This window comes from Mauremys mutica, unplaced genomic scaffold, assembly GCF_020497125.1.
Source record: "Mauremys mutica isolate MM-2020 ecotype Southern unplaced genomic scaffold, ASM2049712v1 000504F_np12_subseq_229234:331340_obj, whole genome shotgun sequence".
Lineage (NCBI taxonomy): Eukaryota > Metazoa > Chordata > Testudines > Geoemydidae > Mauremys > Mauremys mutica.
This window is the reverse complement of record NW_025422983.1, coordinates 1-27,951: the sequence shown is the minus strand read 5'-3', so window position 1 is coordinate 27,951 and position 27,951 is coordinate 1. Positions and strand designations below refer to the sequence as shown.

The 27,951-nt window shown below is 49.1% G+C and overlaps 1 non-coding gene across 1 annotated transcript; it reads right to left on the bottom strand.

Moving 5' to 3' along the window:
- Nucleotides 1-22,920: 22,920 nt before the first annotated feature.
- TRNAS-ACU lies at nt 22,921-23,002 on the bottom strand. Its single transcript has one exon. It is a non-coding gene; the product is annotated as a tRNA-Ser (tRNA).
- Between the last annotated feature and the right edge of the window lie 4,949 nt (nt 23,003-27,951).

The window sequence follows — 27,951 nt, the reverse complement described above, 5'->3', positions numbered from 1 at the left end:
CCTCACAATGAGGAGGTTATTGGGCTTCCTACCAGGGAGCTCTCCCTGGACCCTGCTAGGGGCTCCATCTCCTGTATCAGTCGGTGGCCAGTAGGTGTGTGATGGATCTGCTGGGAGAGACAAGGGGCTCTCTCTTCGTCCCCTCACCCTGGTATTTGCTGGATACGCTGAGCGGGGTGGGGGTGGGAATCTGACTGTGAGCCACCCAGAGCTTCCATTTGATCGGCTCCTCTCCCCCATGAGTGTGAGGCTGTGAGTGGGGAAAGAGGTCCTGAGTGTTGGACTCTTGCTCTTTCAGGGGCCGGTGACCTTCGAGGAGGTGGCTGTGCATTTCACCAGGGAAGAGTGGGCTCTGCTGGACCCCGCTCAGAGAGCCCTCTACTGGGATGTCATGCAGGAGAACTATGAGAATGTGACCTCGCTGGGTAAGGGTTCCTGTCCCCTCGGATCTTGGAAGGGGAAATGAAGAGTTACGGTTCACGCCAGCCCCACAATGCCACCTCTACTCTGTCCTGTTTCAGCATCACCCCAATATGCCAGTGACACACACACACTACGAGAGACCCTCCCCTGCTGCAGAACACTTTGGGAACAGAGCACAGGAGCCGTATTGCACAGTGTCAAATAGCTCCTATTTGCTCAAGTGAAACTGGGAGTTAGGTCTGGCATAACTGTTCCATACCCCTAATCATTTTTGTTGCCCTTTTCTGAACCTTGTCCAATTCCAATATATCTTTTTTTGAGATGGGGCAACAACATCTGCATGCAGTATTCAAGATGTGGGTCTATCATGGATTTATTTGCTGTTTTTACAAATATGATATATGATATATTCTGTCGTATCGATCCCTTTCTTAATTATTTCCAACATTGCTCGCTTTTTTTCACTGCTGCTGCACAGAGTGGATGTTTTCTGAGAACAATCCACAGTGACTCCAAGATCCATCTCTTGAGTGGAAACAGCTAATTTAGACCCCATCATTCTGTATGTATAGTTGGGATTATGTTTTCCAATGGGCTGCACTATGTGCTATCCTGACATCTAACACTGCTGAGATCCTGCATTCAATAATATCCCTGCCCTTCCTGTTCCCTTTCTCCACTGAACCCCACCAGCCCATGCTTCCCATTCCCAGCTTCCCCAGGACTCTCTCACTGTCTCTGAACCTCTCTGTCAGCAAGAAGCAGTGTCAGGGACACTTTCCCTCTGTCTGGAGTCTTCGATTTCTGGGACATGGATTTACTTTCTCTGTGTTGTAAGAGGCTCTGTCATAATGAGGGTCTGTGACATTACCTAGAGTACAATCTGGACTGTTAAATAGCTGTGTCCCCTCAGTTCTCCAGCCTGGGGTGCCTTTTCCACTCTTTTCCCGCGAGAACAGCCCCTCTTGGCCAATTAACATACAGTCTCCAGCATGTAACTCACTCCCAGCTACACAGTATTGAGTGCTGCTAGACAGCCACTCGTGAATTACACCTCAGGAGAAAACCAGCAAATTCTCAAGTGCCCGACTTTCCCCCAGAAATGTGCGTCTTGCACTGTCCAGCACGCTACTGAACAACGCAAGCTCATATGAAGTCTGTCATTTCATCAGTGGAAAATGACATGCACCAGCTTGTTATCCCAAACGGAGTTTCCAACACACTTTAATCCAAACACACTGGTTAGATGAACAATAAACCAAGATTGTTAACTACCGAAAACTAAAACTAGGCCCAGCCGATGAAAGGGGCACTCCCAGGATAGACTGTATAAAGGCTGGAACATCGAACAACTTTGTAAACCTGAGAGAGCTGCCTTGGGGACAATGACAGGGAGAATCCCCCAAAGTGACTCCTTGGATTCTGCTCTTCTCTGGTCTCTGATTGTTCCTTCCAAAGTGGAGTACTTTGCACTTGTCCCCACTGAATTTCATCCTCTTTCCTTCAGCTCATTTCTCCAGTTTGTCCAGATCATTTTGCATTTTAATCCAATCTTCCAAAGCACTTACAACCCCTCCCAGCTTGGTATTGTCCACCAACTTGATAAGTGTAACAGAGAGACTGTTACTGGGAGGGTTTCACCATGTGTCAGAGGGTTACACCCTGGTGGGAGGGCGCTAGGCCTGTACTGGAATAAGGTCACTCTGTGCTTCACAGTGTGGCAGAACCTAGAATGTCCATTAGCAGGGGAAAACCTGGGGGGAATCGGCTTGTGGAATGGACAAAAGCCCCGTCTGAATTCTCACAGCTTGCCCTTTTCACCCCAGCAGGCTACAGAATAACGTCCATGTTTTGCTCCAGATCATCCCGTCCTCCCAGGGGGAAGGAAATGGCTGCAATGGAGCTGGCTCAGGTAAGGGATTATCAGGGAGCTGGCGGTGGTTTCTACTTGGAGGGAGAGGAGCAGTAAATGCATAGGAGGGTGGGAATTGCTAGAGGTGGTAGGAGGCAGGAAATATATTGGGTGGAGAAAGGGAGGGGACAGGATGTGACAAACCTGCTGACACTAGTGTAGTTTAGGGTGTGGTGGGTTGTCACCCCGGGGTGCAGTCTGGGAACCGCTGTGCCCTCTAACCCTCAAGCTGGGCTGGCCCTTCTCACACTGCTTTGCTGGAGATTCAGCCAGCCTCTCCAGGGCCTGTTATCACCCAACACGACAGCAGGTGGCGCCATACACCCAACTAAGCTACCTGAGTGCTTTACCTGAGCCACTCAAGGACAGATAGAGACAACAGCCAATTTCCCAGCTCCCCAACCTTGCACACTTGCTGTAGGATACATTCAGAATTATACCCTCTTATAGTGCACAGGGATCCCTCTAATGTCAGCTCATTAATATAGTTCCCCTTCCCCTCGATCTGGGACAGATGTGCACAGCGAGCTTGTGCTAACCAAGCTGAGATTTTCTCCAGACACTTCACTCAAAATAAGCTGGTTAAGATAAAGCATAAAACAAGTTTATTAACTGCAGAAAGATAGATTGATTATAAGTGATGATAAACAGATCAAAGCAGATTATTTAGCAAATACTGAAACTCAAACTACGCCTAACATACTATCTGGATAGAATTTGAAGTAGCAGTTTCTCACCCTGACTAATTGATACAAGCAGTCCAACAAGTTTCCATACACAAGCTAGAAAACCGTTTACCCTGGGACCAGCACTCCCCCCACTTCAGTTTTTGTTTCTTAGGTCTTTCCAGGAGTTCTCTTGTGTGGGGAATGAGACCAAGGGATGACGTCACACCCCACCTTATTTGCTTTTCCATATGGCGTGACCCCTTTGTTCCAAACTCAGTTCCCAGTCCAGTTTGTGGAAAAATTCAGGTACTAAAATGGAGTTTAGTGTCATGTGGTCTGGTCACAGGCCCTGCTGCGTCATAGTATCCATGACTAATAGGCTGGCTGAAACATTCACAGGAAGGCTAAGCTCTTCCACAGTCCATTGTCTTTGTTGATGAGCCATCAGCACTGTCTGGCTTCTTCATTGTTGTACCTGAAAGGCTCGTTGTGGGTGTTACCCAGAGTAAGCACATTTGAAATACAGATACAGAGTCAATATCCATAACTTCAGATATGAACGTGATATGTGCACACAAATAGGATAATCATATTCAGCAAATCATAACTTTTCCAGTGACACCACACATAATGCATCTTGTACAAAATACATCATAATTATGTCCTAATCATATTATAACCGTACCACTATGATGAATATGGGGGTGTAGTGTCAGATAGGGCCTAATTTCAAGGCACAGGAGTTGGGAATGGAACTTCCCCTCTTTGTGGAACAGGAAATAACCCTCCAGCCAGGGCTGGGACAACTTCCCAGACTCCCAGTGATGGAGCCTGAATCTACTCACACTTCATTCTACTCACAACCCCAATCGTTGTGGCAACTGCAAACTTTATAAGTGATGATTTTATACAATCTTTTAGGTCATGGATAAGAATGTTAAATAGCACAGGGCCAAGAACCAATCCCTGCGGGAACCTGCTAGAAAGAAATCCACTCGACCCTGGTTCCCCATTTACTATCACAGTTTTTAATCTATTTAATGTATGCCGTGTTTATTTTGTATCATTCTAGTTTTTTTAGTAAAAATATTGTGCTGATCAAGTCATATCCCTTTCAGAAGTTTAGGTATATTACATCAATACTATTAGCTGCAACCAAACTTTTGATCTCCTCCAGTAAGGATATCCCGTTAGTTTGATAAGCTCTATTTTCTCTAAACCTTCGTTAGTGAGCACTAATCATATTACCCTTCTTTGATTCTTTATTAATGAATGAAATCCAGTATTGGCTGCTCCATTCTCTTGATGAATATAGATGTCAGACTTCAGGTCTTTTAGAAAGTCTTGGATACAAGTTATCTGGACCCGCTGATTTAAACATGTCTGACTTTAATAGCTACTGTTTAATGTCCTCATGACTTCTTGTTGGAATGGAAAGAGTGTCGCCATCAACATCTTATGATACGAGTACATCATCTGTTTTTCTCCAAATCCAGGAGAGAAATATTTATTGAGGACTTTTATCTCTTCTGCATTATTTTTGATAATTCTGCCATTTCTATTAGTAAAGTACCATTGTTAGGATTAAGTTTGCACTTAATATACTTTTAAAATCTTCCTTCTTATTGTCATTCATTGGTCATTGATTTCTGATAGCTTTCTTTACCAGTTTTCTACAAATCTGACCTTCTAACTTCTATTCTTTACTATTGACTTCCCCTTTCTTCCATATATTTAATTTGGAGAGCGTTGGGATTCCTACCAGGGAGACACCAGTAGGGTCCAGAGACAGCCCCATCTCCTATATCAAGCTCTGGCTAGTAGCTATGTGATAAATGTGAAGATCCTGCCTCCGTCTGTCAGCTGGGAGACACAAAGGTTCTCTCTTTCTACCCTCTGATGCCTCCTGGCTGCTCTAAGCTAAGTGAGGTGGGACTCTGTTAACATGTGCCTCCCGGAGCTTCCATTTACCTGGTGCTGCTGTTCCGTGAATAGTGGGGTTGTGAGTGGGGCAGCAGGTACTGAGTGTTGGACTCTTGCTCTTTCAGGAGCCGGTGACCTTCAAGGAAGTGGCTGTGTACTTCACCAGGGAAGAGGGGGCTCTGCTGGACCCCGTTCAGAGAGCCCTCTACTGGGATGTCATGCAGCAGAACTATGAGAATGTGACCTCGCTGGGTAAGGATTCCTGTTCCCTCTGTTCTTGGAAGGGGAAATGAAGAGTGAAGGTTCATGCCACCCCCACAATGCCACCTCTACTCTGTCCTGTTTCAGCATCATCCCAATATGCCAGTGACACACACACACTACCAGAGACCCTCCCAAGCTGCAGAACACTTTGGGAACAGAGCACAGGAGCAGTATCACACAGTGCCAAATATCTCCTCTTTACTCAAGTAAAACTGGGGGTTAGGTCCAGCATAATGAATAGAAGCTTCCTACCCCCGGCCTTCTCTCAAACCCTGAGCCTTCTCTACCCAAACCAGAATGGGCTTGGTATGTAACAAGCAGGTGGCTGGAGTCAGAGCTGCTGGTCCAGGGTGACTTATCACACAGACACTCGGTGCGGCCTTGAATGCTGGCTGGGGATATCCAGACAGGGGAGCTCCAGCAGCAGAACACTGAATCTCACCCAGGATTACAGATGACACAACTCATCACTGGTTTGGATTGCAATGGAATGTAAATGTCTTCACACCTTCCCCCTGCAGGAGAATGGCTGTTTGATCAGCTGTTTGCCTTCCTATCTCTGAGGAACTGCTCTGTAGGTGTTCCCCAGAATTGTAACTTTTTCAGTAATATCATACTGTAAAATCTCATAACTTTACATACAGTGTTACTACACATTTTAACAGGAGGATAATATTCAGTAGGTTATGTGTTTTGAAATGATACCTCACAAGCCATACTGCGTACAAAATTGATCATAATTTTCTAGAAGTGTGAACACAGGGGTATAGACTGACACAGTGTCTGTGTGTGTGTTCCCAGCAGATATGTGGGTATTTCAATCCCTCATAAGCATAGTGTTCAGCATCTTCAAGGCCCTGGGGAACTGGTCCTGGGAATTCACTGGTTTCCCAAGTGTGACACTGTATGGAATTGTGAGACACTTTGGTATTAATAATAAAATAATAATATAATCTGATAAAATTGCAATGAATCGTGCTAGATATGCCATGTAAGGTGTCAGTGAAAATGTTATGATTTGCCAAGTATGATAATTTTGTTTCTACGTTTGTATCACCTTTGTATTGTGTTATAGATATGTAGGGTATATCTGTATTTCCAGACTTGTGCAGTGTTTCTGGGTGACACCCCCAGACATATTAGCATCAACACTGCCTAGCCTGTTTGATGGCCCATTCAGGGTCATCATCTGTACAATGAGCCCATGGAAAGGACCAAGGGGATACACCTATTGAGTCAGCAAGACATGCTGGGATATGCCTGTGTAATGAGAACTCCAAGGCTTTTCCATGCCACGTGCTGTGAAACTTGTGTTTGGGACACAGGAAGTACAGGCCACATGGCAAAAGGAATGTAAAGGGCAGCTGCATCATCTCCATTTTGTCTTCAATCCCCCTTTCTACATCTGGAGCAACTTCTCTACAAACTGAACCCTGGAACAAAGGACTGAATGACCCATCCAAGCTATGGATGTGTTCCGGACAGACTTTCAAGCCAGCAACTCACCAATACTGCTAAGAACCTGAGATATCCATTTTGGAATGTATCTGACTGCTTTCCCATTTAACTTCTTTCTGTCTTTCTTTTGTTTAAACCTTTAGTTTAGATGCTAAAGGATTGGCTGGAAGGATGGAATTTTGGGTAATATCCAAACCTATACTGACCTGGTGATGTGGGTGACTCTTTGGGGTCAGAGGAACACTGTTTATGTGAGCAGAGTTTTTAAATAACCTCTCACTGTACTGGACCTAGTTGCTGATTGGGAGTCAGAGAACTGGGTTGCAATAAAGGGGGCTGTGTGATTTCTTTTTTCAGCTTCTCGATAACCCGTGTGGGGGATCAGAAGCACAGTTGGTGACTGGTCGGTGAGTTTAACTTCAGTGTTAACCATCAGTTTTGGGAGCATCTGCTCTCCCTTTTTCAGCCTGTCCTAACTTTGGCATTTTCAGTGAGAACTGCCCCTGCCGCACCAGGTCACACTAAGCACTGAAGTTAAATTAATAGAATGTTTTTTTATGACCAAGTCTTATGAAATCAACTGAACTCCTTTGTTTTCTTTCATCTGAGCAGGGTTTCTAGTTTTCCAACTTGATGTGATCTCCCAGCTGGAACAAGGGGAAGAGCCATGGGTCCCAGACCTCCAGCGGTCAGAGGAAAGAGAGATCCTGAGATCTTCCTGCACAGGTGAGGAAACATTAAACCACCTCAGAATCTGTAAGTGCCTGAAGGAAACATCTGGGATTCCCTACAAAGCTCTTGGGGAGGTCTCTCGGTTCATTATTGTCCCTAGCAGGGGTCATATCCTCAGGGTAAATATAGTTCATGGCTTCCTATAGATCCTAGCAGACACCAGGCAGTAGCTTCCTCCCTTCCCCCTGCGTATTTGGATGGGATATGAAGGCTGAATTCATCCCCCTCCTCTCTCCTATTTGGGGGAAGAGTTTGGGGGAGTTCAGCTCCTGATTTTTATTTGACCTGTCTTCAGCACTTGTTTTTGTTTGGTCTTCCCCCTTCCATCCCTGTTTGAGGTTTCTGTCTCTGTCACAGCAGGTGATGCAATGGCATGTGAGAAAGAGGAGCAGAATTCTCAGCCTGGAAATGTTGAGTCAGTGGGTAAAAACAGAGCATTATCTCAAAGATCGAAAAGGAATGTGTCCAGGAGTCATGAGCAGGGAAAATCCTGGGAGATTCAGCACAGACCAAAAACAGATCAAGGAAACCAGCCAGGGAAGAAAGTGGATAAATTTATTTCCTGTTGGGGAACTCAGAAGGTCCTCATGGAAACCACAACACAGCAGGAAATCCTCAGGCGAAAGAGAAAAAATACATGCACTGAGTGTGGAAAAACCTTCTCTCACAGCTCAGCCCTTTCTGTACATCAGAGAATCCACACAGGGGACAGGCCCTATGAATGCCGTGAGTGTGGGAAAAGCTTCACTCAAAGATCAGACCTTTCTAGACATCAGAGAATCCACACAGGGGACAGGCCCTATGAATGCACTGAGTGCGGGAAAACCTTCAATCGCAGTTCGCACCTTATTAGGCATCAAACAATCCACGGAGGAGAGAGGCCCTATGAATGCCGTGAGTGTGGGAAATGCTTCACTAGCAGCTCAAACCTTTCTCAACATCAGAGAATCCACACAGGGGAGAGGCCCTACGAATGCCGTGAGTGTGGGAAAAGCTTCACTCAAAGATCAGACCTTTCTAGACATCAGAGAATCCACACAGGGGAAAGGCCCTATGAATGCACTGAGTGCGGGAAAACCTTCAATCGCAGTTCGCACCTTATTAGGCATCAAACAATCCACAGAGGAGAGAGGCCCTATGAATGCCGTGAGTGTGGGAAATGCTTCACTAGCAGCTCAAACCTTTCTCAACATCAGAGAATCCACACAGGGGAGAGGCCCTACGAATGCCGTGAGTGTGGGAAAAGCTTCACTCAAAGATCAGACCTTTCTAGACATCAGAGAATCCACACAGGGGAAAGGCCCTATGAATGCACTGAGTGCGGGAAAACCTTCAATCGCAGTTCGCATCTTATTAGGCATCAAACAATCCACGGAGGAGAGAGCCCCTAGGAATGCCGTGAGTGTGGAAAATGCTTCACTAGCAGCTCAGACCTTATATTTAATTTACCCTGGTTCCTCAACTGTTGCTACAGCTCTACTACCCATCACTCCAAAGACTGAGAGAAATGGAGAGTTCCAACCATTGTCCTTTTAGTATCTTATTGTTCCTCTCTCTGTTTTTTGTGCTGGCCTTTCTATTCTATCACTTTCTGCCTTTGTTTAGTTGGTCACAGTTGGTTTCCATCACTCACGTTTGTTTGTTTAAATCTCTATCCGTTGTGAAATAAATTTTTTGCTTGTTCAATAACTGTACTCAGGTGCTGTGTGAGATACAGTAGCAATGGTCCACAGTAAAACTAGTAACCTGGGATACTTGGGGAAGAGAGGATCTGGGATTTCACCAGGTATCTGGTGATCCGGGCTGGACCCCAGAGGGGGACACATTGAAGGAACTCAAGGGTTAAGGTGGCTGCTGTAGCTCAGAGGAGGGTCCTTGAGTTCCAGCAGGCTGGTGAGTTTGGTCACTAACATCCAGCTGCCAAATGTAAAACTTCCTCTTCCTTGTGGCAGGTGGCAACAGGGAGACTCACAGTCCTCAGCACCCTGAGAAGGGTCACAATGTGTCTCTGTGTTGATCCACCTGTCAAATCCACACAGGGAAAGCTCCCAATAGCACAAAACTCTGCCCTATGAAATCATGGAACATGTGCTCTTTGCTCTGTGAAAGCATGTAAAGAATCCAAGCGCTGGAGGACAGGGTTTGGGTCCAGAGTGACCTAGACAAATTGGAGGATTGGGCCAAAAGAAATCTGAGGAGGTTCAACAAGGAGAAGTGCAGAGTCCTGCACTTAGGACGGAAGAATCCTATGCACTGCCACAGACTGAGGACTGACGGAGTGAGGGGGGTTTGATAGCAGCCTTCAACTACCTGAAAGAGCAGCAGTGTGGGCTTTCTCCTGGCCACTTTTGCTGGGCTGGGCAGGCAGCCTGGAGGCCTTTCTAGAAGAGCATTGGGAACTGAGTTAGAAAATCCAATGTGAAAACCACAACCTCAGGTTTAGACTCATTCATTTATAATATTAAATCTTCAATTCTAGTGTCATAGTCAATACAAGGTTAAAAGTCAATGCACATGGAGAAGGATCTTGTGTTTCATTCCTTATGTCCTAGTCCCATCATGTGGCCATTTCCTTTTCTTCCTTTCTGTTAAAAGCTTTGGTGTTTTGCACAGAAACATTATTTCCCCAGGAGAGACCCTGGAGTGGGGGCTGCATTCCTGTGCCAAACAGTCACTGGAAGGGGGCAGACAAAGGCCTTTAGGACGAAGCATCAGTCACTGTCAAAAGATCATCTCCCTCCTGCAGGTCACTGGCAGCCTGAATTTGTTCCTTATCCTCCCAGAGTCTGGGGGCTGGAATCAGCACTACCCAGCCCCTCCGTGTGTAGCAGGAACAAACACAAACCTGGTCTTTAAAACAAGCTGTCCCCTTCCTTCTCAGGGAAGATTTTTCTGTGATTGAAGTTGAGCTTCAGTTCCCCTCTCCTAGGGGCGGGGCGGGTGTGGGGCCAGCTCCCAGTGAGATCTGTTTTCACCATTGCCCCCTTTCAGTCACTCTGGGATCCTAACTCTGCTCCCAGCTGTCAGGCAGTTTCCAGCCCATCCACCTGCTCACTAACTCTGTGGTCATGTGTCACCCCATTGCCAGCACACACAGCCTGCAGGAAAGCTACTCCTGCCAGATGCATTGGTGGTATAGTGGTGTGCATGGGTGCTTTCTAAGCACTTCAGCTGGGTTTGATTCTCAGTCAATGCAATAATGGCTTTTCTCTTCTGTTGTTTCCTCATCTGGAAGTGGTTTAATTTCAGTCACATTGTGTTACAATCACATTATCTATAGAATGAGACAATAAATGTGTCAAAGTCCAGCAGGTCATACAGGATGGAGGCACACAAGGGGCTGGAATGTGTCATCTGAGAAAGACAGAACACTTGGAAACCTGCATCTCCCATCCCCTGGCCTTGTGTGTTATGATTCCAGCTGTGTGAGCTGTTTGTAGGATGTTCCGGCATGATGGGGAAATGAAGTTTTCAGTCAGTTTTTGCTCCTGCAGGTTCCTTTGCTGTTACAATTATAATGACATGAACAACAGGGAGGCACAATAAACATAAACCCCAAGTTGCAATACAGGTGGGGAAAGAGACGATCACGGTTAAGCCAAACACGTCAAAATAAAAATTAATACAAAAAAGGGGAGAGGGAAGAGATCAGGTATGTGGAGATCCCCTTGATATTTCAACGCACATTGTTAGAATCAAAGTTTAGACTTGACACTGGAAAACCTGCAACTTCCTGTCTCTCTGAACACCTGTGATGAGCAAGATGGAGTTGGGACACCTGTTCTGCTTCAATCATTTATTGTCTCTCTGTTCTCTCCTTCTTCGCCCCCCAATTCCTCGTCTCCAATGTCTCTGCCTTTCTCCTCTTGCTCCCTCTCCCCTGCCCTATCCAGGAACTCTCACTCTACAGCATTTAGGACAAGCCAGAGCTCCCATGTTGTGCACATGAGCCTGTGTCAGAGGACATGTGACCCCGGTCAGAACCAGTCACCAGAACAATATGAACCTTTATGGGCGACTTCTCTGCCTGCTCTGCAATTTACACCCCCCCCCCCCACTGAAGGGGGTGGGGTACAGCTCTGACTGAGAGGCCTCACAGGAGAAATTTCAGCCCAAAGACAAATTTGTGTGAAATGCTGAGAAGTGAAGAGCCCCCTTCCCCTCCCCCCAAATCCCCAGAACTCTAGTGTCACCCCCATGGCACCAGCACAGGGAACCCAGTGAGATGGGGTTACAGAATACAAGGGGGAGGGAGCAGGGGAGAGAGGTGACAGGGAGTCTCTCTCTTTCCTTCTCTCGTCACTTTCTGTTCTTCTCTTTCCTTCCAGGAACTGCAGTCACAGCAGGGAGGGGTTTGTCTCTTTATTAGGGATCCCTCTGTGTCACGGAGGCTGCACAAGTCATAGATTCTGTGGCTTCTGGAGTGGCCACTGCGGCTGACTCCGTGGCTGCCCCAGCAGCTGGCCTGGGGACAGCTTGAGCAGTGGTTCCAAGGGTGGCAGGAGCAGCCACAGCTCAGTGGCTCCTGGCACCTGTCCCGAGGTGGCCGGAGCAGGGCTGGCCTCTGGGGCTCCCCTGACCTGGCAGCATCTGGAGTGGCAGTGGGTCCCCGGGGCTTCTCCCCCCGTACATGGTGCCACGGGCCCCCTGGACTCCCTGCGCCCACAGCTGGTGCCACGGACCCCCTGGGCCTCCCTCCCCACGATTCAATGCGGGGTATTTATGGTATAAGTCATGGCCGGGTCATGGGCAATGAGCTTTTGGGTTTTGCCCGTGATCTGACCATGACATTTACTAAAAATACCTGGGATTAAATCTTCGCCTTCCTCATTATCGATCAAATAAATCGAAACGCCTCCACCTCCAAGTGGATTTTGCCCAGGACCCTCAGAGTCAGCAGCTGTTACGCCCCCACTGAGCTCTCTGGTCAGGTGTCCTAGTGCTGGAAGCCTCCTGTTTAGATCCTAAAATAGTGTTTTTGCACCAGGGGGGGCTGAAATTTTGGACCGGACATTGTAGCTCCACCGTTATTTTACTGAATTGCTTCAAAACAGTAAGTCAAGAAAGTCTCCTAAGTGCCAGGCTCTCTGCCATGGAAACAGCTGCCCTTGCTCTGCAGGAGTCTGTGCGTTCCACACAGCAACGTACACACCTGCTCCGCACTGAAGGAGGGGTCAGACAGTGACAGGGCTGGTAACACAAATACTTCAGACTATTAACTCCAGGTCCCTTCCTTTCTTTAACCCAGGATGTGCCAGTCACCTGGTAACCATGGTGTTATCTTCACCTTAAAATACCGCTCAGTACATTTTCAGCAGCCCTCCACCCCCTGCCCTCCCTGCAGCCAGCCCCTGTCTCCAGCCAGCCCCGCACGCCCTGGCTCCAGCCAGCCCCTGCTGAACCCCCCTGCCCTGCCTCCAGCCAGCCCCGCACCCCCTGCCCTGCCCGCAGCCAGCTCTGCAACCCTGCCCTGCCCACAGCCAGCCCCTGCCTGCAGCCAGCCCCGCACCCCATGCCCTGCCTGCAGCCAGCCCCTGTCTGCGGCCAGCCCTGCACCCCCTGCCCTGCCTGCAGCCAGCCCCGCACCCCCTGCCCTGCCCGCTGCCAGCCCCGTCTGCTGCCAGCCCCGCACCCCCTGCCCTGCCCGCAGCCAGCCCCTGCCTCTGGCCAGCCCCACACCCCCTGCCCTGCCCGCAGCCAGCCCCTGTCTGCAGCTAGCCCCGCACCCCCTGCCCTGCCTGCAGCCAGCCCCTGTCTGCAGCCAGCCCCGCACCCCATGCCCTGCCCGCAGCCAGACCCTGTCTGCGGTCAGCCCTGTACCCCCTGCCCTGCCCGCACCAGCACCTGTCTCCAGCCAGCCGCGCATGCCCCGGCTCCAGCCAACCCCTGCTGCACCCCCCTGCCCTGCCTGCAGCCAGCCCCGCACCCCCTGCCCTGCCCGCAGCCAGCCCCTGTCTGCGGCCAGCCCCGCACCCCCTGCCCTGCCCGCAGCCAGCCCCTGCCTGCAGCCAGCCCCGCACCCCACGCCCTGCCCGCAGCTAGACCCTGTCTGCGGTCAGCCCTGTACCCCCTGCCCTGCCCGCACCAGCCCATCTCCAGCCAGCCGCGCATGCCCCGGCTCCAGCCAACCCCTGCTGCACCCCCCTGCCCTGCCTGCAGCCAGCCCCGCACCCCCTGCCCTGCCCGCAGCCAGCCCCTGTCTGCGGCCAGCCCCGCACCTCCTGCCCTGCCCGCAGCCAGCCCCCATCTGCAGCCAGCCCCGGACCCCCTGCCCTGCCCGCAGCCAGCCCATCTGCAGCCAGCCCCGCACCCCCTGCCCTGCCCGCAGCCAGCCCGTCTGCAGCCAGCCCCGCACCCCACACCCTGCCTCCAGCCAGCCCCTGTCTGCGGCCAGCCCCGCACCCCACGCCCTGCCTGCAGCCCTGCACCCTCTGCCCTGCCCGCACCAGCCACATCCTCCCTGCCCTGTCTGCAGCCAGCTCTACACCCCCTGCCCACAGCCAGCCCCTTCCACACCCCCTGCCCTGTCTCCAGCCAACTCCTGCCACACCCCCTGCCACTCACCCCTGCCTGAAGCCAGCCAGTCCCGCACACCCCTGTCTCCAGCCAGCCCCGCACCCCTTGCCTGCAGTCAGACCTTACCTCCAGCCAGCTCCTGCCCTGCCTGCAGCCAGCCCCATGGCCACTGGTGCCCTGCACTTCCCAGGGCAGTAACCCTGCACACCTGCTTCAATGAGGGGGGCACGGAGCAGCTGGGACCCCACATGGTTACACCCTAAGGTGACCAGACAGCGAGTGTGAAAAATCGGGACAGGGAGTGGGGGGTAATAGGATCCTAGATAAGAAAAAGACCCCAAAATTGGGACATCTGGTCACCCTAGCACACTCCCAGGACTCCTGGGTTCCATTGCTGGGTTTCCTATTGGTTCCACTGCTGGTTGTTTTCCTTTTCCTGGGGGACTCTGGGCAAGTTGCTCCCCCCCTCCCCTCTAGGGCTCCGTCCCCAGCTGTCAAATGGGGATTTCGTACCTTCCCGCTATTGGAAAGTGCTGGGAGAATCCCCCAGCCACAGCTGCTCTGACAGAGCTAAGCAGCATCTGACCATTCAAGGTCGGAGCGCACTGCCCAGGAGGAGGAGTGTCTGGCTCTGGGATTTCACTTCAGCCCAGTCTAGAGAGAGGGGCCCAGCCATGGGGTTTGGCTCAAGAAGACCAAGTCTCCAATTTGTTACGGGCGTTTTGAATTCCAGTCCTGAGCTCCAAAGTGCTTGGTGTCAGTTGCACATTTTGGAAGCAGGCTCTCCACTCCATCTTCCAAATCATTCATGAAACTATTGAATAGTACCGGACCCCGGACTGATCCCTGCCGGACCCACTAGGTGCCCCCTCTCCGTTGGACAGCCAAACCTGGAGAAGGGCCCTTGGAGTCTGGGCTTTCAACCAGCTCTGCACCCACATGACACTGATTGCATCTAGACCGCATTTCCCTCGTTTGCTTGTGAGAATGTCCTGCGGGACTGTGTCAAAAGCCTTAGTAACCCCGAGATAGATCCCATCTACTGTTTACCCACCTCCACTAGGCCCGGAACCCTGCCAAAGAAGGAAAGAGGATTGGTTTGGAATGATTTGTTCTTGACAAATCCATGCTCCCTCGTCCTAAGAACCAAATTATCTTGTAGGTGCTGCTGGAAAACTGATTGTTTAAGAATATATTCCAGTATCTCTCTAGCTATGGAAGTGAGGCTAGCTAGTCTGTAAGTCCCAGGGGTCTCTTTGTTCCCCTTTGAAAGATAGGTCCTGTCTTGTTCATGGATGGGAAGATGTTCATTTTCAGGGATCTCAGACAAGAACTGGGGCACAACACATGGTTTGTTAATGCCACAAAAATGGAGGCAGGAACCTCTTCTCTCCTGCTGGCAAAGAACCCCAGGTACCTAAAAGACAGGGACTCACATCCCTGAATGGGCTTTAAAAAAAAAGCAGTGGTTAAAAAGTTTGGCCCCAACCATTTCTTGTTTCCATAGACTAGACATTTTAGCAAACTTTAGAATTCCTTGGTGCAAACACCAAGAAACTCCCCTTTCTCCTTCACAGAGGGCTTTAACGCCCCTTCTCTCACTCAGGCTCACGACTGCCCAGAGCTCGAGAATTGTCCCTGTTCCCATTGGACAGATGGGGAGGAGCCTGAGGCATAGAGAAGGGAAGTGACCTACCCAAGGGTCAGCAAGGCAGTGGCAGAGCCAGAAAGAGAAGCCACCAGTCCTTACTCCTGTTCTAACAAACAGCAAACCCCCAGAGGCAGGGACGGAGCCCAGGAATCGAGATGGTGGGGAAATTTCATTGAAACCGTTTGTCAGAAAATCCCATTCAGACTAAACCAGTTTGTTTCTCGAAATCATAACAAGTGGGATGAAAGTTCTTTGCAAAAATATTTTGTTGGAAAACAAAAGCATCTCCTGTTTGTCACAGTACATTAAATTGTCTCATCACACACAAAGAGGAGACACTTCGATCTCAAACATTAGATAAGATGCTTCAGTCTGAGCTAAGTCATTGCTGCTCTTAACAATTTCAAAATTAAAAATAACCAAATCAAATAGAGTATTTCAGCTATTCTATTATGTCATAATCTGCTCTGAGTAAATGTGATAGGACACCTCATATTATGCACTACTCCTAGTGACACTCTCCAATGGATCCCCATCCTCCACCTACCGTGAGGTAGGTAGGAGCGGATCATTATTATCTCTCATTGAAAGAGGGAGAAGCTACATGTGAGAAAGAAGAATTGACTTGTCTGAGGTCACACAGCCAGTCAGTGGCAGAGTTGGGAATAGGACCCAAGACCTCTGATTTTCAAACTAACCATCGGATCTTGAATTTCAGACATTGAATAACCTGAATAAAGTGCTCTCAGATGAGCTCCAGACCAACAACAGTGCACAGGAATTATTCAGCAAGTATTTGAGGAGAACTGCAATGTTAGAGAGAATCATGAACTGCTCAGAGACCATTAATATAGAGAAGCAGCAAAATTCATCAAACATAGAACTGGTTCTGACTTATTTCCTTGGTCTTAAAAGAGACCAACAAGGACCTGACTCTCCTCCCTGTCAATAACCCCCTGCTCAGCCAATCAGGGTAGAGACTGAGGATGGGAGGCTGAGGGTTCTCACCAGAGAGCCCAAAGGATGGCCCAGCTCACTGGTGGGGATCAAATACAATTCAGAATAAAATTCAGCCTCCTTAAGCTTGTGTTTTCCATGCCTAGAATTCAACTCTCACCAGATGGATCAGACTGAACAGGTTTCAAACCTCCAGGAGGCTCTTACCTTCTAAACAGGGACAGCTGTTTTCTAGTAAAATCACTAAAAGGGAAGGAGAAAACTCGAAAGAGGTTCCTCGTGGCGCTCACGTCCGTGAACCCGAATACTCTCTCAGTCCTCAAAGAGAGACCTGGAGAAGGAGACTTGCTGGAGCAAAGCCACAGGGGTCTCTGAGGTTTCCCTGGCCCCTCGCCCTTGTCCTGCCTGGCTGATGTCAGCATCTCTCTGTGAGGTCACCACCTCCCCACCACCTTGGACCAATAGTCTGAGGTCCTGCAAAAGGCCTTTGTGATGTCACTGCCACACCCCTCCCTTGCTGTGCCAATGTCCTGCCCCTGGCCAGGCACTTTGGAGGTTTGAGCTACTCCAGGTGGATCACCCCACTCAAGGAGCGTTCGTTCTAGGCAGAACTGACACCAACTTGTCTGGCTGGGGTGTTCCCTGGAAGCAGAGCACAAGTTTGAAATACGGGCAGCATAGAGCCAATATTCGTAACGTCAACTACAAAAATGATACACGTCTAGAGATAGCATCATTATAATCAGCCAATCAGAACCTCTCCATAGACCCCTTACACGACAACCTTTCGACAATATTGGCTGCAAATATAGAACCGTGGTCGCAGCAGTGATCTATACAGTTACAGATTATGTCAATAACATTACAAGAGGTGACACGGCATCAGTGAGACTGATACTGGAATAGCCTCCATTTTTGGTGTCCTCATGTGAAAAAGATGTTGTGAAATTGGAGCTGGGGCAGCAAAAAGCCACCAAATGTTCTGAAGGCTGAAGAAAAATGCCTTCCAGGGAGCTATTGAAAGAGCTCAACCTGTTTAGCTGATCAAAAGAAGATTGAAAGGTGACTTCATTGAAGTGCATTAATGGAGAGAAAAGATTGGATATTAAAGGGCTCTTTAATCTAGCAGAGAAAAGCATAACAAGACCCAATGGCTGGAAGATGAAAAGAGACAAATTCATATTACAACAAAGGCACAAATATTCAACAGCGAGGATGACTCATCACAGGAAGAAGTTACCAAGGAAAGTGGTGGATTCTCCATCTCTTGATGTCATTTCATGAAGACTAGATGCCTGTCTGGAATGTGTTTGCCCCAAAAGTAGCTCTTGTGTCATACAGGAGGCCTGTGATATGCAGGGGGTCAGATTAGATGCTCTAATGGTCTCTTCTGGCCATAAAGTCGACTAATTTCTGAAAAACTGAGTGTAGCATTGGGAGCAGCATCTGATGTTTCCCTGTCTAGCCGGCTTGCTGCCTAGAACGAACGCTCCTTGAGTGGGGTGATCCCCAGGGAGTAGCTCAAACCTCCAAAGTGCCTGGCCAGGGGCAGGACATTGGCACAGCAAGGGAGGGGTGTGGCAGTGACATCACAAAGGCCTTTGGCAGGACCTCAGACTATTGATCAAAGGTGGTGGGGAGGTGGTGACCTCACAGAGAGATGCTGACATCAGCCAGGCAGGATGGGGCGAGGGTCCAGGGAAACCTCCGAGACGCCTGTGGCTTTGCTGCAGCAAGTCTCCTTCTCCAGGTCTCTCTTTGAGGACTGAGGGAGTATTCGGGTTCATGGACGTGAGCGCCAGGAGGAACCTCTTTCGAGTTTTCTTCTTTCCTCTTAGTGATTTTACAAGAAAACAGCCGTCCCTGTTTAGAAGGTACGAGCCTCCTGGAGGTTTCAAACCTGTTTAGTCTGATCCATATAGTGAGAGTTGAATTCTAGGCATGGAAAACACGAGCTTAAGGAGACAGAATTTTATTGTGCACCTGGGATTCTGTCCCTTAGAATCACTGGGGACATTGGGGTTTGTCCTTTTTTTTCATCTTTTCCTCCCTCCTTTCTCTTTGTCTTTTGCTTCTTTTGTCCTTTCTCCTGTTCCCCTCCCAACACCAGGAGGGGTGTGTGTGTGTGTGTGTGTGTGTTTTGGGGAAGTGCTCTGTAGCTCCCACTGTGGGAGGTCCACCCAAAACTGGGGGGCTGAAATAGTGCTCGGGCAGTGATCCCCACCAGTAACCTGGTCCATCCTTTGGGCTCTCTGGTGAGAACCCTCAGCCTCCCGTCCTCAGTCTCTACCCTGATTGGCTGAGCAGGGGGTTATTGACAGGGAGGAGACTCAGGTCCTTGTTGGTCTCTTTTAAGACCAAGGAAATAAGTCAGAACCAGTTCGATGTTTGATAAATTTTGCTGCTTCTCTGCATTAATGGTCTCTGAGCAGTTCATGATTCTCTCTGACATTGCAGTTCTCCTCAAATACTTGCTGAATAATTACTGTGCACTGTTGTTGGTCTGGAGCTCATCTGAGATCATTTTATTAAGGTCATTCAATGTCTGAAATTCAAGATCCGATGGTTAGTTTGAAAATCAGAGCTCTTGGGTCCTATTCCCAACTCTGCCACTGACTGGGTGTGTGACCTCAGACAAGTCAATTCTCCTTTCTCAGACTTAGCTTCTCTCTCTTTCAAGTAGGGATAATAATGATCTGCTCCTACCTACCTCAACACACTCACTGTTCCCTAACACACACACTGTCTCTCCCCACACACAGTCTCCACACTGCAGTTGAAAAGCAGCTCGCAATCCAGTAGGATGCCCATGGAACAATGGGATGGAGAAACCTGTATTATGTGATCCTGTACCGTCCTGTGAGATATTGCAAACCCTTCTCAAATCACCCTGCACCAGTTGCACAGTGGGATAGCTACCCAGAGTGCACTGCTCTCTGTGGCGATCCAAGAGAGGCTAGCGTGGATGTGCTCTGGTGACACAAGGGGCATAGTGTAGACACGCAACCGCGGTTTAATTAAAACACTTTAACTAAAGCAGCAAGGCCAGGGGGTTGGTGACTCCTTTCTTTCCTCACCCTGGAGTAAACTCAGCTTTTTATTCCATTCTTGATGTTTCATGGAATAACAGATGACCGAAGAAAGACGTGGACAGGGAGGGTCTCAGGGGAGGGGCAGAGAGGTCGGGGGGTGGGCAAGGCGGGTTTTAGGGTAAGGGCAGAGAGGTGGGGGCGGTGGGCAAGGCGGGTCTCAGAGGAGGGGGCAGAGAGGTGGGGGCAGAGGGCAGGGCAGGTCTCAGGGGAGGGGCAGAGAGGTGTGGGTGGTGGGCAGGGTGGGTTGCAGGGATGGGTCAGAGCGGTGGCGGCTGGTGGGCAGACCTTGTGGTAGGGGGTGGAGAGGCACGAGCAGGAGGCAGGAAGGCCTTGTGGGAGGAGAGGAGCGAGCGAAAGGTGGCTCAGCAGTCCTCAGCCAAAGAGGAAGAGCGGGGGTGGGAAGTGGCCAAACAGGAGCAAGGGGGGAGCACAGGTGGGGCCTCAGAGAGAGAAGAAGGGTGGGGGGGCAGTGCCATGGTCTGGGCACCAATGGGCCCCCCACTTTTAGGGAGCTTCCAGCGCTCACACCCAGCCTCCCCAAATGCAAGAGCCATGGGCCACCTATTCTCTTCATCTTCACTAACCAAGCCCCTCCCCAAGCTATGCTGATGGGAGAAGCCCTCCTGTTGGCACAGCGCTATCTGCACCGGGGTTAGGCTGATATAACTGCATTGCTTAGGGAGGTAAATTTTTTACACCCCTGAGTAATGTAGTTACACCGATCTGTGGAGGCCAGGAAATATTTAATAAGGATTTGAAGGGATCTTAAATGTGTGTTAGTTAAGTTAGCATGAGTTAGGCTAGCTGTGACCCTAATGATGTGAGATTTGTAGAAGCAAGATAATGTGGAACAGAGTGAACTGTGTGAAAAGTCATTACGACCTTGCAATATGCAGTCTTGGTTTTTTTCTAGTAGTGAGACAAATAAGATAACGAAGAGGCTTATGTATAAACAAATGCAAATGTTTTTTTTTACTGTCTCCAGGATTTCTAGCTATTGTCTGTAACAAAGGTATAAATGCTTGCTGTGATTGTTTACTAATTGAGAGAGACCTGTCCGGGACAAGGGGCAACCCTGTTTCCTAGGACACTCTCTCCCTCTTGTGATTACTAGAGAAAGAATAAAGTATTTGATTTTGCTGCACCCAAACAAAAAGCGAGAACTGAGTTTTTCTTCGACAGATCTAATTTTGTAGTGTAGACCTGTCCAAAGAACCTTGGAAGTAAAACTTCACCTGCTCCTCTGCTTTACTGAATCCAAACACCAGCAAAGCTTGTCAGGCCCAGATGGAGGTTGGCAGAGAGTCAGGTATGTGCAGACATGATCCCTTCAGCAGCTGTAGGCACCATGGGCTTAGCTGGGTAAAACCACTGTTTTGCATGCAGGAGATCCTGGGTTCAAGTTCCAGTGGTACCTTACTGAGTTGCTTTTGGGGCACCTGGTATTGGCTACTGTCAGAAGACAAGATTCAGATCTAGATGGACCTTCGGTCTAGCCTAGTGTGGTTTTTCTTATAGTTTAAATTACACTCACAGGCACTGATGATAGAGTTACTGAAAGTTTGGGAGGTAGGAGCTGATAGGTCAGTGGTCCAGTCCCCTCATGGATGACCCCCTCCCTCTGGGACAGGGGCAGGTCTGAGCTCTCACACCAAATGCTCATTGTGGCTGCAAGAATCTGTGGGCGATTCATTTAGTTTATGCCGAGGGTTGAGTCCTGTTTTGTGCACTGTGTCTGAGAATGAAAATCCTAAACCGCCCTTTGAAATAACAAAAGCAGCAGGACGTGTTTCTGTCCCTGCCCCAGAGCAGACAGACCAATGGAGAAATGCCATGAGTCCAGGGTAATACTCCCCTGCGGTTTTACCATTTCCACTTGCTAAACCCCCTCCCAACCTTCTGGGCTCCTGGAGCAGGGGACTGAGCCTGAGCCGAGACACGGACACTGCAACGTTACAGCCCAAGCCGCATGACCCTGATTAATGTGACACGGGCCAGTCGTGGGTGTTTCATTGCACTGGAGACGTAACCTAATGTTATGTCTGCACCGTGATTAAAACACCCAGGGCACCTGTCGCAAAGCCTGGGTCAGCTGACTCAGGGTTATGGGGCTTGGGCTGCAAGACTATAAAATTACAGGGCAGACATATGGGCTTGAGCCCAACCTCTGAGACCCCCACGAGGGGTGAGGGTTTCCAAACCCAGGCTTCAGTGTGAACACAAATATCTGCCCCACAGTTTTTAGCCTCTCAGCTTTAGCTTCATGAGCCCACGTCAGATGGTCCAGGCCAGCCGTGCTGCCATCTTTATCCCAGGAGAGATGGACTCTAAGGGTCCGTCTCCACTGCAGTGTCAGCCCAGGGGTGGCACGCTGTGCTCAAAGCAGCACCCTGGAAGCCCCATATTCACCGCTCTCATATAATGATGATACAGTTTGTACAAAGTCTGCCTGGTGAGGTATCATTTCAAAAGTTTTTGTCTGTTGAACATTAATATTGTGAGAGATTGTGTGTGTAGCATTGGCTGGGAAGTTTTGCTCTGTGTGTGTTACTGAGATGAGGTTGGGAAATGCCCACCACCAGCCTTTCAGGTGTGACAATGGAGGAGCCAGACTCGCTGCTGGCCCATTAAAGGGATCCACACTGCCAAGCACTATCCCAGGAACCGTGTACAATGCAGACGTCTCCGAGATAGCACAGCGACAATGGGCACTGCTTGACTCACATCCTAGCAAAGGTACTTCCTAGCCAGTTGGAAGAAACTATGAAAGGGGGGGTAGAGACATCATGAGTTGGCCTCTATCCCCCACATCTCAACAGCTGGAAATACACCTGGATGACAAAACTGATTCAGAAATCAGAAGAGAATAATAGTACATTCAAACCAAAGTCCCCAAACAGACTAGTAGTGGTTTTTCAGCAGAAAATTTTCAGTTTGGGGAATTTTGTTTTCTGTCAGACTTTGCCAAGGGAAGCAGGGAGAAAATGGTTGAGTTGTCTCCTTCAGAACAGCTTGGCCTAGCCACTAGCTCTGGTTCACTGTTGTGGCCTTGCTCAGGTTGGGGGTATTTTAATTATTTGGGGAGGTCCCAGGGTGTTTGGGGGAGATTATGAGGCTGTTCCCTTTTGAGATAAAAGCTAAGAAATGCAGGACTAGAGAATTTTTTTAGAAATCTGGGATTTAGACATTTTATTTGAAGCAAGGGGGGGGAGCAGCTGAGATTCTGAGAAGGTTTTTGTTTGCAAGAAGCAACATTGTTTGATCTGTCATTGTACCAAGGGGGGAGGTGGTTGTCTATAAAGGAGGGTGAAGACTAAATGCATCCAATGAGGATGGGATTTGAACCCATGCATGCAGAGCACAATGGATTAGTAGTCCATCACCTTAACCACTTGGCCACCTCATCTGAGCTGCTAAAACAGGGACAGGAGGAGAAATCTAAGGCCGGCAGAGATAGGGACACTAAGGAGTTTTTAAATACTAAGCGTAAGCAGGGTCTGAATGAGCTCCCCCCTCACATCTAGTGAGGAGCTGGGGGAAGACTTCAGGAACAGGCCGTGTTTGCATAGACACCCCTACTCTGCCTAGCTATGCAGCATGACGGGGCCGCTTCCCCAAAATGACCAGTTTGGGATGGTGGTGGGTTACAAATCACTTTAGGATTGAGTGGAATGAAATGTTATTCTCCTCCCTGTACGAGTGAAGGGCAGCAGAACGTACCTAGGCCGTCCTGACGGAGGGGTGGGTGGGGGAGGAATCGCTTTCATTGGACTGCAGAGAAGTGATTGAGGACGTCACCCTAACCCAGTGGTCCCCAAACATTTCACACTGCGCCCTCGTACCCATGGCTGTGGCCCCTCGGAAGCCGCGGTCGAGAACCGGGGCTGGGAGTGGGGCCGTTGCTTGCTGGGGACGGGGGTGCGGACAGGGGTAAGGGGGTCGAGGCCGGGCTGGGAGCCAGGGACCCAGGCTGAGGGTGGGGTTGGGGAAGAGCTGGGACAGAGTGGGGCTGAGTGGGGCTCCCTCCCTGCCCTCCCTGGGGGCTGGCTCAGGCCCTGAGGTGCCCCCATCAATCTTCCTCTGTGTCCCCCTAGGAGTCACGCCCCACATTTTGGGGACCACTGACCCCTACTCGCTAAGCAGGGGCTAGTGATGCCAAAGCCCAGGGAAAGGGAGAACAAGTGCGGGGGCCCCAGCACCGGAACCCTGCCCCCCCCCACTTCTGTGTGTGGCTCTGCCCCCTTCCACACCTTCCACCCACGGCCCCACCCACTGTCACCGCTGTGCCACCCCTTCCCCCACTGGCCCCACCCGGTCACTCCTTTACCCCTGCCCCGCTGCAGCCCCGAGACCAGAGAAGCTCTGTGCCCCTGCTGCAGCCCCCGGGCCGTAGCAGGGAGTGGGAGCTCCTCCAGCCCTGGCGCTGACATGGGGGAGACTTTTCCAGGGGGGCCCAATTTGGCCAGGGCCCCTAGTCATGGGCCCCACTGTCCCCTTGGCAACGCAAGGTTTGGGGAGGCTGAGCCCCCCCGAGCCTCCATTACGAGCCGCCCAGGCTACCTCTGCTCAGTGGGTGGCCAGTCTCCCTGTGTCTCTGCTGTTCGTGCTGGGGAGCCCGGCCGGCCTTAGGGGTGGGGCCCCCGGCAGCCGCCAAGGGCTCCAGGGGGTCAAAGGGCACCGTGTGGCCGTGCAAAGGTGCTCACTGCTCTCCCCTGCCCCAATGCTCCTCCGTGGCCCCACAGAGGGTGGGGGGAGCGAGGAGCAACACTATGTGCTCCATGCGTCCTGGTCACTTTCCCCACCTGGGCTGGGCTGTGAGGGGAGCATCAGAAGCTGCTGCTCTCTGTCCTCCCCTGACGCAGCCCGGCTGAGGAACGTGACCTGGATGCAGGGAGCTCGGATGATGTCACTTCTCGCCCCCCTGCCCCTGCTAGGCAAGGCTGCTGTGTGGTGTTTCCATGGCTGCACTTTCAGCGATGCAGGTTTCTCTCTCCCCTTGTTCCATGGGCATCCTACTAGATTGCCAGCTGCTTTTCAACTGCAGTGTGGAGACTGTGTGTGTGTGTGGGGGGAGAGACAGTGTGTGTGTCTTGGGGAAGAGTGAGTGTGTTGAGCTAGGTAGGAGCAGATCATTATTGTGGAAGCCAGTAAATAATTAACAAGGTTTTAAAGAGATCTTAATGAATGTTAGTTAGCATGAGTTAGGTTAACTGTGACCCTGGTGACGTGAGGAAGCAAGATAATGTAAGACAGAGGGAATTGTGTGAAAGTTATTACGACCTTGCAATATGCAGTCTTGCAGTCTTGTTTTTCTAGTGAGATAGCAGAGAAGCTTATGTATAAACAAAATGTATTTGTTGCTTTTTACTGTCTGTATTATTGTTAGAAATTGTCTGTAAAAGGTATAAAGGCTTGCTGTGATTGTTTACCAGTTGAGAGACCTGTCCAGGACTGGGGTGACCCTGTGTCCTATGGCACTCTCTCCCTCCATGGTAATTACTGGAGAAATAATAAAGTATTTGGTTTTGCTGCACCCAAACGAAAAGCGAGAACTGAGTTTTTCTTCGACAATTTGGGGGCTCGTCCGGGATGGCAACGCCCACGGACCCACAGACGGCTACTACGGATCATTCCCCTTCGAACCCCATGGCGCCACATGAGAGGTATGAGACCTTTTGAAATCTCTATTGGGGTATCGGAGGAGGACTTTCCGTGAGGACGTCTGTCTCTGTTGGGCTCACGCCATCTGAACTTATTGACTGTGCAGCAGGATCAGATGCAAAGTGGTATTGGGGAGAGGCCCCAATAAGGTTAGTTTATAGCAGTACTGGGAACTGCTGAGTTGGCCAAGGTAAATGCATAGGTAAATGCATAAGGTAATGCATAGGTAAATGCATTAGAATGCACCGGTGCTGAGGGGTTTTTACCGCCTCAAGAGGGGTTGTCATACCGCCTCATGGTATTGGTCCGGACCAGGTAAAGATGCATCATGGTTAAAATAAAAAAAAAGAGATAAAAAGGTTAAAAAAAAAAAAAAAAAAAAGGGTTAAAAAGAAAAAAGAAAAGGAAGAAAAAGAGGCCTTGGTGTGTGTGTGTGTACACCAGTGTGAGTGGCTGTTACCGGGCTAGCCCGGTAACTAGTGGATCTTTAGGAGATCCGACCCACAGTGGGCTGACTCGGCCAGGCATTGTCCGGCGAGGAAGCTGCCTGGGTCTAGGAGTGTGTGAACCCATCTTCCCTCCCCTTTCCTTGTGAGTTTCTCCTGTGTGAGTGGAAAATGGGTAAGGGACTGTCTAAATATTCCACCTCACCCCCTAAGGGTACCCCAGCATATTACATGTACGTACATTATGGTTCTAAAATCTGCAGGTATTTAAATGATTGGAATCTGTACATGCGTGAAAAATTCATTTAAACAATGCCCATTAGAAGGTACCTTCAATCTAGATAAGATCATATATCTCAGTGGAGCTTTAATCACAGAGAAAAGCCTCTGACACAGTGTGAGCAATTTGTCTAGGAATGGGTTAATTTGAAATTCGGCTTAGCCCTGAGATAAAGGAGAAGTTGTTTTGTCTTCAAGGTCATGAATCAGTGCGGACTATGCTAAGTGCAAAGGCTGTACAAGTTACAGAATTGGAATTATATTTGCAAAGCTTAACTTCCCAGTGAGACATGTGTGAGTATTGAAGTGGTTTAAGGCTTGGGGCATTCATGTTTTCCTGTGTGAGGTGGGAGCATTCCCAATACTCTCCATTGTTGTTTTATTATTTTAATGAAGCTTTAAAATTTGATTGTATGCTCTGTCAGTCTGATCACCTGACATGAGGGATAAATTAGTAACAGGAATTTGTCACAGTTTGGTGTGCAATTAATAATGGGGGGGCCCTGCAGAATTTACACCATCTCTCTGTTTACCCTTGTTATTTTGTGTTTGCTTTGTTTGGTATTGTTGGTTGCATGATTAAAGGTGAGCTCTAATAGAATAAGGAAACACTATTTAGCTTTGGCTCTGTTTTGTTTAACCGGTTACTGATGTTTTTCTGCTCTGTTCATTTGGGCGTTAGGTGAGTGAGCGGAACTGAACTTCTCGTTCGTAATTCCTCAGGGTGGAAGCCATGTGTGCGATGAAGCTCTGAGGTTGTCCTGAGATTTTTACAGTCCCGCCCCCGCGTAGCGGACAATATAATAGAAGTAGAAAAATTTGGCTTAGACTGTAATTTTCTCTGCTTTCTGTGTAATTTTTTTTCTGTTTAAGTGTCAGCAGACAAATGGGTGGGTCTCTGGGTAGACCCCCAAAGGGGTCTGGATTATGTGTTAAGTGAATGGCCATGTATTTTTTGCCCAGGTGGCAAGCCTTACTAGGGAGGACTCAGGTAGTCTTGTGAGTAGAAATGTTTTGGGGACAAGACCAGAAGGGTGGGGGCTAGTTGAGTAGCCCACCCTCCTAGCGAAGAACTGGTTGTGGAACAAGCTCGTGTCCATGGACGGGACGATTCAGTGAGGAAAAAAGGATCGGGCCCAGGCGGGAAGGCAACAGACAAAGAGATTTGGAAAACAGGTTGGAAACTTTTGAGGGTGTAGTGGAAAGAAGGAGTAAGTGAATATAAGCATGAGGATTTCAAATACTCAAGAGGATATTTGGAATGGTGATTTGAGTTGATAAAAGTGGCTGTTGGAAGGGAAAAGCTAGTGATTTTTAAGAGAACAGTTTTTGGTGTCTATGAAATGTTTGTAAATAAATTCAGGCAAAGAACTTATTAGATTGCAATCATTTGGCTATGAACAATTTTGTTAAATCAGTTGAAGAATGTATACAGTGCTATGTAATGAGAATTTTATTAGGCTCTACAGGCACTATAAGTGGTGATGTTTTCTTTCAGTGTTTAAAAGCAGGAGTTGAAAATAAAAAGCAAGCCAGAAGGCATCTATGTTAATACAAATTAACTAACTGATAAAGTAAAGGCCTCTGAAACCAAGGCTGTCTAAGAAACACATACGAGAAACTATGGGGTAATTCCTCTGTTTTGCCTAGAATCAACAGGAGTATTTGTATATTTTAAGTATTTAATTGCCCAGACGGGGTGGACCTCTGTTTTTGTCTTTCAGATAATCAAAGAAAACTAATGCCAGCTGCACAGCATTCAACGTACCTTGATTTACTGGCACAGTAAAAAATTATGTTGTGTGTTCTATGTTCTGTCTTGTTGTGTTTTTTTTCGTAGCCAGAATTGTTGTGTTTAATATTTTCATGAGATGGTCTGATTTGATATCAAGCGGAAATGTTGGATTGAGATGCAGATACTTGTTTTGTTCAATTTAGAATACAAAGTGTTTGGTTACATCAGAAAATG